Genomic DNA, 15,326 nt, shown 5'->3' with positions numbered 1-15,326 from the left:
TGTTTAAAGACATGTTAAAAGTTGTTTTACAGAACTTAACTCATTGCTTTCCTGGGTGTTTGGACTAATTTTGTCATTTTAAAAGTGAAGATAATCAGAAACTACTTACACAGCCCTTATTGAGTGTCCACTGAGTGCCAGGCATATGGCTATCCTTTGAGAATAATAAATCAGCTATGATCAGTGACTCCAAAGAGTTCATTGCTTGATGAGGTATTAGAAGACACACATACAATTCACCATCCTACAGTAGGATGAATATTTACAAGGGATATGGATAAAACACTATGGCAGCACTCCTCAATAGAAATGGTTTGCAAGACATGCATATAATTTAAAATTTTCTAATGGTTTCATTAAAAATGTAAAATACATATTTAAGATAAATTCTAGGAATTGATTTATGTAATTCAAATATCTAACATAGTTATTATAAACATTTAAGAAATATATTTTACCTTCTTTTTCATACTAAGATTTCAGTTTCTGGTGTGTGTAATACACTTACAGCCACATTTCAAGTGCTCAGTAGCCATATGTGACTGGTGGCTACTGTAAAGGAGAGGTCAGCATTATGGAATTGTAGAGGAAGGAGCAGTTTACTTAGACATAACTGTGTCTTGCCTGTCCTTTTGTTTTCCATTCGTATTACCAAACTTTGTTGTCCATCTCTTTTAAAAATAGGCCAAATTTAAACAAATACTGAAAGCAAATCAGAACTTGGTGCAACACATGCAGAGAGTAATATTATTTTGAAATTAGTTAAATATATTGTACAGAAATGTAACAATTCCCTACTACACTCAAAAACCGTGGGCCAGGAGAACAGTACCCACAAGAAAACCAGTACTTCCAACTTAAAGCTCTATACAGGGTAATTTCAACAGTGAATATTTAGTTGGGATGTCCTTGAAGGAGACCAAACCCCTTGGTAGTAAAAATATAGGAAAGTAACCTTTAGTTCCAAGGTAGTTTTTTTCCAAGGAACATTTTTTGACAAATATGCTGGCTTTCAGCAGTGTTTTTGGTAAATGTCCTCATGGCAGGAGCATTTTGGCCTGAGATTGTAGAATTGGGATGATTTTATAGGTTAGTGAAACGAGCATGGGCTTTGATTCTAGATCCAGGTGTAATTTTTATTTTGTAATGAGAGATACTACTATCCTTGAAATATTATTGTAAGAATGAAATGAGATTGATCATGTGTCACTAGAATACAGACTGGTCTCCTGATACTGGCTTTAATAAATGTTAATGATCTTTCTTGTTCTCTTACTTTATTAACATTGTTATCAGTATTTCTTAAAGTCTAGGAATACTATTAGCAAATTATTTTGACAATAGAAAAAAAAATTAGAAGGCTGAACTTCAAAATAAAACCAAGTCAACTGTGCTTACTATGGAAAGTGAGTTGAAGGATGCAAAAGCTGAAACATCAAACAGATGTTTCCAATTATTTTGTTAAATTATTTTCAGATTTGGGGCCATCAAGTCATGTCAACAAGACCTATTTTCTATTTTTATTTAATGTGACAACTGTAAAGGTAACACATACACAAACAAGATTTTTTTAACTGTAGACCTATTCCTAGAAGAGCAGATAAAAAAGTAGCAAAGGGGTAATTTTGAGAACAAAAATGCTTTTAACTTAAATTGCCATTTGCATAAATTTCTCTTAAGATTTAAGATTTGAAAAAGTTCTTAAGGTGATGCTGTAACTGACTAACTTGTAGCCTTAATTATTTAAATGCACCATCTTATTTGGCAACAAAATTAATCTTGGGGAGTCAGTAATGCCTTGGGTCAACTTATTATATACAACTAAGACAAAATTAATTGTAACTTTTTTCAAGAAAAGAATATTAATTTAAACTCAAATTTTCCAAATTCATACATTTATTGCCATCACATTATTATTCATATATTATTTGAAATAAACATACCAAGAGGGATAAAAAAGTTACCACGGGAAGGATAATAAATATTTTATATGTTGGATATTAATTAGGATGTAGTTGATAAAGGAATGCAGTGTTCCTACACTGTAAATTCTGGGATTTGTAATGATTAAAAATGAGATGATAATGGTTGTTTGTATGTGACAATACCTTTCAAATAATTTTTCTGGTTTTAGCTTTAAATTAAGTTTTTAAGCAGTTTTATTGGCATATAATCAATATGCAAATAATTGCTCATATTTAATGAGTACAATTTGATGAGTTTGGGCTTATGAAAACACCAGTAATACCATCACTGCAGTTAAGATAATAGACAACACTTCCCAAAGTTTCAATGTATCCCTTTGTTTTTGGTGTTTGTTTTTTGTGGGAAGAATAGTTAACATGAGATGTACCTTTTCACAAATTTTGAAGTACTAATTACCATATTGTTACCTATAGCACCATATTGTATAGCAGATCTATAGAACTTATTCATCTAGCTGAATTCATAACTGAAATTTTACTCATTTAACAATAAAGGCCCCACTCCCCAGATCCTGCCAACCACTAGTATATTCTCTCTATACCTCATATAAGTAGAGTCATGCAGAATCGGCCTTCTGTGACTGGCTTATTTCACTTAACATAATGTCCTCCAGGTTCATCTATGTTGTCACAAATCACAGAATTTCCTTCTTTTTAAGGCTGAATAACATTTAATTGTATTTAAATTAAACATTTTCTTTACCCATGTATCTGTCAATGGACACTTGATTTGTCTCCATAGCTTGGGTATTGTAAATAATGCTGCAATGAACATGGGAATGCAAATATTTCTTTGACATCCTAATTTCAATTCTTTTGGATATATACCCAGAAGTGGAATTGCTTGATCATATAGAAGTTCTGTTTTTAATTATTTGAGGAACTTCCATACTGTTTCCAATAGCCACTGCACCATATTGTTCCAGTATCTCTCCATCCTCAGTAACACTTCTTACTTTTTTTTTATAATAGCTATCTTAACAGGTGTGAGGTTATGTTTCATTGCAGTTTTGATTTGTATTTTTCTGATAATTAATGATGTTGAGTATCTTTTAATATACTTGTTGAGCACTGCATGTTTTACTTAGAGTAATGTCTATTTAAGTCCTTTGCCCAATTTAAATCAAGTTATTTGTGGGTTTTTGGTTGGTTTTCTTTTTTTTGGTGTTGTTGTTTTTATTATTGAGTTATAGGAGTTCCTTATATATTTTGGAAATTAACCCCTTATTAGATATATGGTTTGAAAATATTTTCTTTCATTTCATAAGTTGCCTTTTCATTGTGTTGCTTGTTTCCTTTGCTATGAAGAAGCTTTTTTGGATATAGTCCCACTTGTCTATTTTTGCTTTTGCTGCCTATGCTTCTGGTGTCATATCCAAGAAATCATTGCCAAGATCAATATCAGGAGGCTTTTCCCCTGTGTTTTCTTTTAGGAGTTTTATAGTTTTATGTCTTACATTTAAGTCTTTAATCCATTTCGAGTTGATTTTTGTGTTTAGTGTAAGGTAAGGATGAAATTTTATTTCTTTTGCATATGGATATTCAGTTTTCTCACAAACACTTTCAAAAATTGAAGAGAAGGGAGCCTTGCCAAAATCATTGTATGAAGCCAGCATCACCCTGATACCAAAACCAGACAAAGACACTATAAGAAAAGAAAATTACAGGCCAACATCCCTGATAAGCATACATGTAAAAACCTCAACAAAATACTAGCAAACCAAATCCAACAGTACATTAAAGGGATCATTCAACATGAACAAGTGGGATTTATCCTTGGGAAGAAAGAATGGTTCAACATCCACAAATCAAACAATGTGATACACCACATTAACAGGATGATGGATAAAAACCACGTGATCATCTCCACAGGCAGAAAATTCATTGGACAAAATGCAATATCCTCTTATGATAGAAAAACACTACATACTAGGTATAGAAGGAATGTACCTCAAAATAATAAAGGTTATATATGACAAGTTCACAGTTAGCATTGTACTTAGTGCTGAAAATTTTAAATCTTTTTCTCTAGGATTAGGAACAAGACAAGGATGCCCATTCTGATTACTTCTATTCAATATAGTACTGAAAGTCCAGTACAGTTAGGCAGGAAAAAGAAATAAAATGAAGCCAAATTGGAAAGGAAGAGGTAAAATTACCTCTTATTGCAGATGACATGATCCTATACATAGAAAATCATAAAGACTCCAACCAAAAAGTATTAGAGCTAATAAATTCAGTAAACTTTCAGAATACAAAATCAACATACAAAAATCAGTTCCATCTGTATATACTAATGATGAACCATGTGAAAAGAAATTTATGAAAATAATCTCATTTATGATAGCATCAAGAAGAATAAAATATGTAGTATAGTTAACCAAGGAGGTGAAAATTTGTACAATAAAAACTAGAAAACACTAATGAAAGAAATTAAAGCATACACGAATAAAGAGATATACCAAGTTTGTTTTTTTTTTTTTTTTGCGGTACCCGGGCCTCTCACTGTTGTGGCCTCTCCCATTGCGGAGCACAGGCTCTGGACGCGCAGGCTCAGCGGCCATGGCTCACGGGCCCAGCCACTCTGCGGCATGTGGGATCCTCCCAGACCGGGGCATGAACCCGTGTCCCCTGCATTGGCAGGCAGACTCTCAACCACTGCGCCACCAGGGAAGCCCCTATACCACGTTTTTAATTGGAAGACTAAATATTGTTAAAGTGTCCAAACTACTCAAAGCATCTATAGATTCAATGCTATCCCCATCAAAATCCCAATAGCATATTTTGCAGGAATAGACAAAAAGTCTCATATTTTTAAATTGAAGTATAGTTGATTTACAATATTATATTTTTTCAAGTGTACGATATAATGATTAGGTATTTTTATAGCTTATACTCCATATAAAGTTTTATAAAATATTAGCTATATTCCCTGTGTTGTACCTTACATCCTTTTGTAAGTAGTTTTAACCTCTTAATCCCCTTCACGTATTTTGTCCCTTCCCCCAGCTCTCTTCCCATTGATTACCACTAGTTTGTTCTCTGTACCTGTGAGTCTGTTTCTGTTTTGTTTTATTCCTTTGTTTTATATTTTAGATTCCACTTATAAGTGAAAACATAATATCTGTCTTTCTCTATCTGACTTATTTCATTAAGCATAATACCATCCATGTCCATCCATGTTGTTGTAAATGGCAAAATTTTATTCTTTTTTATGGCTGAGTAATATTCCATTATAGATATAGGTATAGATATAGATATATTTCACATCTTCTTTATCCATTCATCTGTGGATGGACACTTAGTTTAGTTTCATATCTTGGTTATTGTAAATAATAATGCTATGAACATTGGGGTGCATATATCTTTTTGCTTTAGTGTTTTAGTTTCCTTCAGATACATGCCCAGGAGTGGAAATGCTGGATCCTATGGTAGTTCTGTTTTTCATTTTTTAGGAACTGCCATATTGTTTTCCATAGTGGCTGTACCAATTTACAGTCCCACCATCAGTGTACTAGCATTCCCTTTTCTCCACATTCTCGCCAACACTTGTTATTTCTTATCTTTTGATGATGATAACCATCCTGACAGGTGTGAGGTGATATTTCATTGTGGTTTTGATTTGAATTTCCCTGATGATTAGTGATGTTGTGTTCATATGGATCACAAAATCCCAAGAATAGCCAAAGCAATCTTGAGAAAGAAGAACAAAGCTGGAGACATCACAATTCCTGATTTCAGAATATACTACAAATATTCAGTAATCAAAACATTATGGTACTGGCATAAGGACAGACATGTAGAGCAAAGGAAGAAAATAAAGACCACAGAAAAAATTTCATGCATATATAGTCAACTGGCCTTTGACAAGGGTGCCAAAATACACAATGGGGAAAGGATAGTTTCTTCAAAAATTAAAACTTTTAAATTAAATTGTAAGAATTAATTTTCAGTCAAATGAAGGTCATGAAATAAAGAATATAGCCAACATTTTAAGATTGACTTGAACTCTTGGATTTGAAGATTTATGCCCATAAGTTCAAGCATTTTACAGTAAATTCAAATGTTACATTTTAAAGGAGTATTTTTTTTTGATAAATTATCTTTCTTAGTGGAAGAACATTATTGAGAACAGGATATAGCTTTATAGATTCTCCGGGTCTGAGATCAATTCTTAATTATTTCTATCAAAGAGTAAATAAAATATATATAAAACATCATAAACTCAGAAATTATGTTTAGGATAAATAAATGTGGGGTGAAAAGCAGATTGGTAAAACATTCTGAGACCAAACAAGACAGTCAAAGTCTAAAGAAAATGGAGATTTGACTGTTTTTTAATAAACTATTAATGTGAGATTTAAAGATAAAACATATATTTGGTATATTTGTGTCTCTAATTAAAATTGTTATGTTATACTGATAACATCATTTTATCAGATGATTTATGTCATCAAGAGTCTTAATGCATTTCTAAGAAGGTCCAAATCCAACTTAGTTGGAAAAATATAATTTTAGAACCTGTCCTCACAACTCTGAATTTTTGCCCATTCAAGTTTCCGTGTGTAAGGTTCCTAATTGGACAATTTGCATTTGAATCCAGTAACGTTGGTAATAAGATTTTAATTTATTTAAGAATAATTAAAAGTTGTAATTGAGAAATAATAGTCTTAAGTGTTGTACCACTACAACACTCCAAGTTTCTTCACTGAGTAGATTTAAGAATAAGAGAAAAGTTAGGTATATTTCTTACTCAGTTATAGAGCCAATTCACAGTAGACCACTTCTAGGTTGAAACTGACTATAATAGCTTTTAGAGCAAAATATCATTTGCAATCATTTGAATTGCTCCCTGATAAATTAGTTTACAACATGCTATAGAGAATTCTTTCAGTAGATTGGGAATGTTATGATCTCTTTCAAGAATAAGAAGTATTTATTTTTAATAGCTAATGGATTTTGACATAATATGGTTAATTAATTGTATCCTAGTCTGATTTCCATTTTAAAATGAATAAAACTCATTTATAAATAATACTTATAACCCCTAATTTTTATTTTACCATGCGGCAGTGTGTGGCCTTACAAACTTGTCATTTTATCCTCAAAGAACTACCTTATAATCTAAGTTCATATATCTCACATATACTGATTTAGTTAAGGATGCTCAGAGAATGCAAGTAACATACTCAATACCACACACCTGATATACATCATATTATTAGGTCTTATATGACAAAAAAACAGGCTCCTTGACATTTACAGTAAAAGGTTTTGAGTATAACAACAGCTCTTTTAAAATAATTTCACACCTGAAAATTGGGAAACTGTAAAACAAATATATATGTAATGAAATCATCTCTTTGGGTTTTATATAAATACCCTTAACTGTCAAGGATATTTTAACTTTTGGAGAAGACCTATTGCAATTTTTAAACATATAGCCCTATAAGATTTTTAATTACCGTAAGTGTGTTTTAATTAATGTTTTTAAGATTTGAGTTAATTGCAAATTGATTTAAAGTTATAAGAAATACTACAAAATATCTGATGTACACTTTGCCCAGTTTTTAGCAATGGTAACATCTTACAAAACTGTAATATAGTATCAGAGCCAGGATATTGACACTGACATAGGCAAGACACATGACAGTCCAATCACCACAAGGGTCTCTTATGTTACTCTTTTATAACCACACCCACTTCCCTCTCACACAAACCCCGCACATCCTCTACTCAATCCCTGGAACCCCTAATCTGTTCTCCATTTCTAATGTCGCTATTTCAAGAGTGTTATACAAATGAAATTTTACAGTAAAATTGGGATTGGCATTTTTTTTTTCACTCAGCATAATTCTCTGGAGATTGATCCAGGCTTTTATGTGTACTGTCAAAAATAGATAAACCTAGACATTAGTTAAAGTGTTAAGGACAAATTTTAATCAGTAATATACTATAGCAATAGAAATAGAGTCCAATGAGAACTGAACTTCTCTTTGTACAGAAGTGACTGGTAGTTTTAAGGGAGAATGAAGGAATAGGGAGTGGGGTGAGTGGACATCAATAGAGTCAGAGAAGTGAAAAATTACAAAAAGCTGAAAGGCGGTGTTAGTCCATGGGAAAACCATTTGGTTTTGCTCACTGACACTTATCTATAAGTTAAGCTCTGACCCTACCACAGAGACTGGGAGACAGGGCCCTATCTTCAGGTAAGAACAGGCTTAACTCATTAAACTCATTTGGTGGCCTTTAGTTTTCTCAGGCACTTTAACGGGGCCTAGGGTCATCCAAGGGATGTGGTCTTAAGCTGTTGGAAACTATATTAGTGTTTGTTCAAGTCTTTATAGACTAAGCTAAGGCTTAGTCCAGAAGAGGACTCAGAGGAGCCTTGTAAGAATTTGCTCAAAGAGAGAATCTTTTTCAGTATCAGTAGTTTATTTCTTTTTATTATTGAATATTCCCTGATGTGGATTAGCACAGCTTTTGTAACCATTCGCCTGTTGAAGGGCATCTAGGCTATCACCAGTTCTGGATATTAGTAATAAAGCTACACTGAATACCTGTGTGTAGGGTTTTCTGTGAATCTAAGTTTTCAATCTATGGAATAAATTCCAGGAATATTATTACTGGGTCACATAGTTGCATGTCTAGTCTTGTAAAAAAATTTGCCAAATTGTATTCCAGAGTAGCTGTATTATTTAACATTACCCCCAACAATGTATAAGTGATAGAGTTTCTCTGCATTCTTACCAGCATTTGATTTTGTCATTTTTTTTTTTAATTTAACCATTCTGGTAAATGTATAGTGATATCTCATTATAGATTTAATTCTCATTTCCCTAACAGCTAACAACATTGACATCTTTCCATGTGCTTATCTGCCATCTGTATATCCTCTATGATGAAATGCCTACTCATGTTTGGGCTCATTTTAAAATTACATTGTTTGGTTTTTACTGTTGAGTTTTGAGAGTTCTTTATATATTCTGGATATAATAGATTTATACAAAAGGTTATCATAAGAAATCTTCTAAGATTTATTAAGTTTACTGTTCACTTTAATGCTAAAATAGTGAGAACGGGGTTTTTGTGAGTAAATAAATTCCACAAATAAATCTTCATCAATTTGATACAGATTGCCATAACCATGAAAATTGGTAAAATATCAATATACTGTTGAATAATGATCGTTTCTGTTTTGTTTATTTGGCCATTTTTTTTGGTCTATTCACTTCTACCATTCTATTATCCAATTATTAAAACTTTATCTGTGTGGATATAATTTTAATAAGACCTAGAAGAATGAACCATGCCTGAAAGTGAAAACCAGGTGCCCAAATCTTGACTTTGGAGTACACTGGTCTCATGTGCTTCAGCTATCTAAAAGAGAGTTATAGAGCTTTCCAGTGAAATATACTAAAATTGTTTTGAATCCTAAGATAATGAAAACTACCAGGACTCAAATGCTCAAACTGTGTAATATTTAATTAATTCATATCCCACTTTCTTCCAGAGGTAAAACAAAGGATAACAACAGGATTGATGTTGGTCAATTTGCAAGTAAAATGTTATTTGAAGGAGCTTGCTGGTAGTTGACTATTAAATTTGACTTTCCAATTTTCATGAATTTTACACCGCTTTCTTACCTCTAAAATCATGTTAAACTCATTTTATTCAACCTCTTTATTTATGAATACTTTGAATACTCAGTATACTTCAAATAATCTTATTTCTTGAGCTAGTTAATTTTTGCTTTATTTTTCTAATATTTCCTGTAGAAGTTTAATTTGCCTTCACAAGATTTGTACTTCTGTATTCATTGAGTGACAATCATCAAGTTTTTAGTGTCATTTTAAACTTGAGTATTTATAGTTGGTAGTTTACATAAAGTCTTCATTAGCTGATATAATATTGCAGGTGAGCAGTTACCAAAATACACAGTCTATGTGATCAAATTCACACACACAAAAATTCTAAAGTCATTATTTCCCAGAATGGATGATCTAGCTGATTATATTAAATTTTGGCTTAACTTGCAGTGCAAAGCACTAAATATCAAATATTATGAACCCCTAGACATCTAGTCAAATATTCCTATCAAATAACTTATTACCTCTGATACTTCTTCTCTCCAATAGATTCTAAAATTTATAGAGAAGAGTTGAGTGGTAAAACAGTTAACAACTGTATGATTTGCCGATGCTGTGAATCTAGCAGAAAAATTTAAAAAAGCTTTTCACTTTCCTTTGCAGTAAATTAGGGAACATAGGGAGATTTAGCTGTGTAAAAAGGCAGTGGCCTGAGTTGTGTTCCTCATCTTTCCACCTGAAATTGTGTCCTTTAGTTCTTGATTGGTGAGTGGTTAAAGACACATGCATAAAGTAAGACCTGCAGAAGCCAATTAGTATGAACAATATATAATTATACCAATGAATGAAATCAAAATGCATACTTTTCAGGGAGATAAAAATGTGTGGAGCTTAAGATTGAAACTGAAGATTGCTCAGTGTTTTACAAACTTGAATTTCTTCAATACAAGCAAAAAAGAGCTATAGGTATACTTTTGAAGATCCTTTTAAAAGTTATACAAATGCATATAAGGAAGAGTAATTCACAAACTTTGGGGCATAATCAGTTGTGTGTGTTAAATATAACAGAAGTAGCCACATTATGGTGCTGATATGCATATGTGAGTTTCCTTGCTTTACATGACAGCCGTTTTTTGGGCTTTTTTTTTTTTTTTTTTTTTTAATAGCAGTTCTCAAACTTTTAAATCTCAGGACCTCTTTTTAATTCCTAAAAGTTATTGGGGACCTTCATATAACTTTTGTTTATGTGGGCTATTCCTATTAATTCTAACCAAATTAAAATTTTTAATTGTGAAATTTTACAGTAAATATTTAATTTAAATAAAATAATCCTAAACCTATTATTTATTAATATAAATATTTCAATGAAAAATATGATTATTTTCAAAATAGTAGTGGAAGACAGCCAGATTCTCCTATCTGCTTCTGAATTCAATCTTTTGCAATATGTACTTCTTCTTGAAATACATGAAATAAATTTAGCTTCCCATAGATCTGTAGCTGGAAAAGAAAGGGGTGTTTAGTAGCATTTTTATATAATAGAGAATATTATTTTTAGACACTTCACCAAAACTCGTCAAGTGGTAATTTCTTAAAGGTAGTTGTAATGGAGAATCTGAAACCATATAAAACAACATTTTACATTATGTTTTGCTGAAATGCACTTGTCAGTCTTGTAATTTGAAGGCATCTTATAACTGTGTATTGGTCATTTGGAAAATATTAGTCACTGTGTTGTTTCATATGTTGAAATATGTCATTATACAAAATCATCATGCCATGGATCCTCAGGAAATTGTCACTATACACTCTTGGACAAATGGGAGTGGGAAAAGTAAATATCATTTATTAATATTATGGAATTATTTTGCCCTTAAAGACCCCTCAAAAAGGTGACAAGGAATCCAAGGGGTATTCAGACTACCTTTCGAGAATAATTGATTTAAAAGAAATAAGAAAAAAAAAAGAAACAAAAAAGAAATAAAGAAATATTTTGCATCTGAGGTGGGAACTGTGAATATTTCAATGATTTGCCACACTTTTTTTTAAAGTGGAGTTGGGGATAGAAGATTGAGTCCAGGCTGCAAAAGACAGATTTTCAGTGGGACTCCTTACACATAATATATTCTCAAAAATAATAGTGTCTTGGGCTAAGATAGAGTTTATAATAATTAGTTTCTTTTTAAAAATTAATTAATTAATTAATTAATTAATTAATTTTGGGTTGTGTTGGGTCTTCGTTGCTGCATGTGGGCTTGCTCTAGTTGCAGTGAGGGGGGCTACTTTTTGTTGCGGTGCACGGGCTTCTCATTGTGGTGGCTTCCCTTTGTTGTGGAGCACGCGCTCTAGGCACATGGGCTTCACTAGTTGTGGCACATGGGCTCCGTAGTTGTGGCTTGCAAGCTCTAGAACACAGGCTCAGTAGTTGTAGTGCACAGGCTTAGTTGCTCTGCAGCATGTGGGATCTTTCCAAACCAGTGATCGAACCCATGGTCCCCTGCATTGGCAGACAGATTCTTAACCACTGTGTCATCAAGGAAGTCCTCATATAATTCGTTTCTAAGCTACTGTTCTTTATCCATCTGTATATAAATTTTAAAATACTCTTCTAATAAAAGCATATATAATTAGTAATATAGAATTATCCCATTAAATTCCATCAAACGCAAAGATGTAATATTAAACAACCTATTTACTTTTCTCAACTTTATTCTTCTGTTTTATAAACTGAGATATAATTGAGTGTGTTTATTCCCAAGTACTTCTAATGTTTGTTTATTTTTATTATATTTAATATGATATAATGTTCAAATCATGAGTTTTAATTAAAATCAGAGTTGTATAAGCAAATATAAGGCATGAGTAATACTAGAGGACACTAGATAGATGACCAAGATTGAATTTAAAACAGAGGAGAATGTTTAACTTCTGTTACCAGAACTGAGTTCAAGGATGGAGTTTTGATTTCACCAGTAAGACAGAGGCACAATCTATATATTTATGTAACTGAGTCAGAGACTACCTACAGCAAACATATGCCCTTTCTTCTCTATTTATTTATTCAATTTGTTTCCCAAATATTTTAATGGAGGTGGACTGTTGGCTTCTCTAAGTTTCCACAAAAAACACTATTAATCATGTTGTGTTGAAATCTTCTCAACTATTAATTTTTACTCCTTATTACTCTTTGCCAATGATTATCTAATCACTCTATTAGTCCCAAATTTATTAGGTAACAAATATGTATAAGATATTGTTCCAAATGAAGCCAAGTATACACACTGGCACTTGGTAATAGGCTGCTGTAAAAGGAGTTCAAGATTTAGGAATATCCTCTAAGATTTATTTCTCCCTTAATTGCTCCCTTATTTCCATAAGTTAACAAATAGCCATTGTCATCTTGGTTTCCTGTAGAGGAGGAAGACATTTTATTTAATTACTTCTCCCTCTGTTCTTTCTGCTTTGGGAAAGCAAGTGACTGAGGATGACAAAACACTGAACCAAAAGTCTGAAGAAGTAGGATACACTAATTCTTCCAGTGGCTTGGCCTGGACCCCTGTGGTTAGAAAAAAAAATTTAAATTTAATACGCTTCATTCTTCCAACGGTCAATTGTATTTACAAAAGGTGTCAGGGTACTTGAACTAAAAGACTCTCTGCAGTAACTGAACAAGAATAAACTAGTGATTTTCCCCTCCATCAATTCACTGGAAGAATTCTCAAATATCTGTTAGTCATTGACCTAGGTAGAGAGATAGATGGTCCACGCAAATCAAAGTGGAAGCACTTAGGTCAAGATGCATTAGTTGCCTGTGGAAGGATTCTATAGCTACAATCCAAGTTCCAAACGCTGCCTACAGCCACATTTTATGAAGTGCATTCTAGGAGCATTAATCCCACAAGATATCCTGGAATAACAAAAGAATTCTTCACATAAATGAATTTAGAAGATTCTAAGTATTATGTTCATATCACAAAAGATCAATAATTTATTAAATTATCTTAGACATATTTAAATAAAAAAAAACAGTTTATCATTGTTTAACTAGTAGTTCTCAAACTTTTGACTTTATAATTAAAGAACCGTTTAAAGTTCCACTCGTCAGTGTTCTGATAAATACCACTTGGGAAAACTTTTACTTTTTGATCTAAGGAAATGGACCTGTCCTAAGTAAAGTCAATCCCCTTCATTTTCAGGACCCCCTTTTATTGCATCTTCTTGAAGATTCTTCAGTACATTAATGGTAACATTTTTCATCCCTCATCAAAATGTTTTCCCCTCAGAATTCTGAGATGAGATTATAATAAGTATACTATCCATGAATTAGTGTATTGTAAGCTCTATCCAAATTTTTATAAGACTGGCCACTGTTTCAGTGTGGGTGGTATTTATTTGGCCTGGTATTTATTTACCTTGATTAACTGAACTAATATTTATAGTCAGTCTCCTGTAGATGCTAATAATAGCAGTATTTTAAATGTCCTATATTATCCTCATGTACAGAAAAGTGGCAAATATACAACTCTGAGGTATGTAAAGTTTGGATTTAGACCTGGTAAAAGAGATGGCTTTATAAGGATAACTTTGCACTGAAGTGGACAGAAATATAAATACCAAATCTGATTATTAGCTATTTAAAGATGATCAAAGTTATCTTGTAAGTCCACACCAAATCTTCACCTATTGTCAAAACATTTTTTTGGAAAATGTAGCTAAACCCCTAAAAATGTAATGAATACATTCTAAATGGCAGATTTTATGTTAATGTCTAAAGAATATGTCTGAGGACAGAAGGTCTCTAAGTATCAAACTAGTGTTTTGATAAATTTTTTGAACTAAAGAGGACAAAAGTTAGACATGACATTATATTAGTGTTCTTCTGTATGGTGGACACCATGTCTGATTTGTGTCTGTAAATACTATTTGATCTTGCACATACAAGACATTCAATGCACACATACATACAGACTTGGTTAAAGTCTGAGAAAGAAACTTAGCACCTGTTTCCATAAAAGAGTTTTTTTTTTTAAGCTTTATTTTATCACCCTTATCAGACAAACACACATCAGAAAGTGTATCAACAGTGAATCTTATGGTAAGTCAGTTTACAACAAAACTGAACAAGGCAGTTGTGTTTACAGATAAAGTTTTCAGCAAAAAACTATATGCAGTACAATTAATTGAAACACAGTGTCCATACTTTTTAGGTATATAGGAAAGTGGAAAATAAAAATTCTTTGCTACTCAGCAAGAAAAAACAGGTTTAAAAGACTTGAATAGAAATCAGAAATATAGGGATTTAAGAAAAGAACTTCTTGATACTGATACACATCTACATTTCTAGTCCCACTTAGTTATTAAAAAAAATCACAAAATATTAAGACATCACCAAGAACAGAGAATCATAGTGCCAAGAAATGCCAAGACCAAATATGCTATTGAAACAACTGATAGAAATGTTATAGACAACTGTTCACTATGTACTGTAATATTCTTGTAGTTCTGTGGTGAAGGTAAACCAACAGGAGAGAATACTCCTTATAACTGGCTTTGGTTTAAGTGATCGTTCACATTTTTTCTAACCATACCTTCTAATCAAAAACATAGCAATTACATGTTATTGAGGGAAAATAGTAATAGGTTTTAATATTCACAACCAGCCACTCCAGTGCTGATATGGGAAGCTATAAACTGTTAAAAATCTATTAATCATAACTGGATTTCAAAGAGTGACCAAAACATAACAAAGATG

The sequence above is a fragment of the Mesoplodon bidens genome (assembly GCF_964165515.1).
Source record: "Mesoplodon bidens genome assembly, chromosome: 1".
NCBI classification, from domain to species: Eukaryota; Metazoa; Chordata; class Mammalia; order Artiodactyla; family Ziphiidae; genus Mesoplodon; species Mesoplodon bidens.
This window is presented reverse-complemented; position numbering follows the sequence as displayed.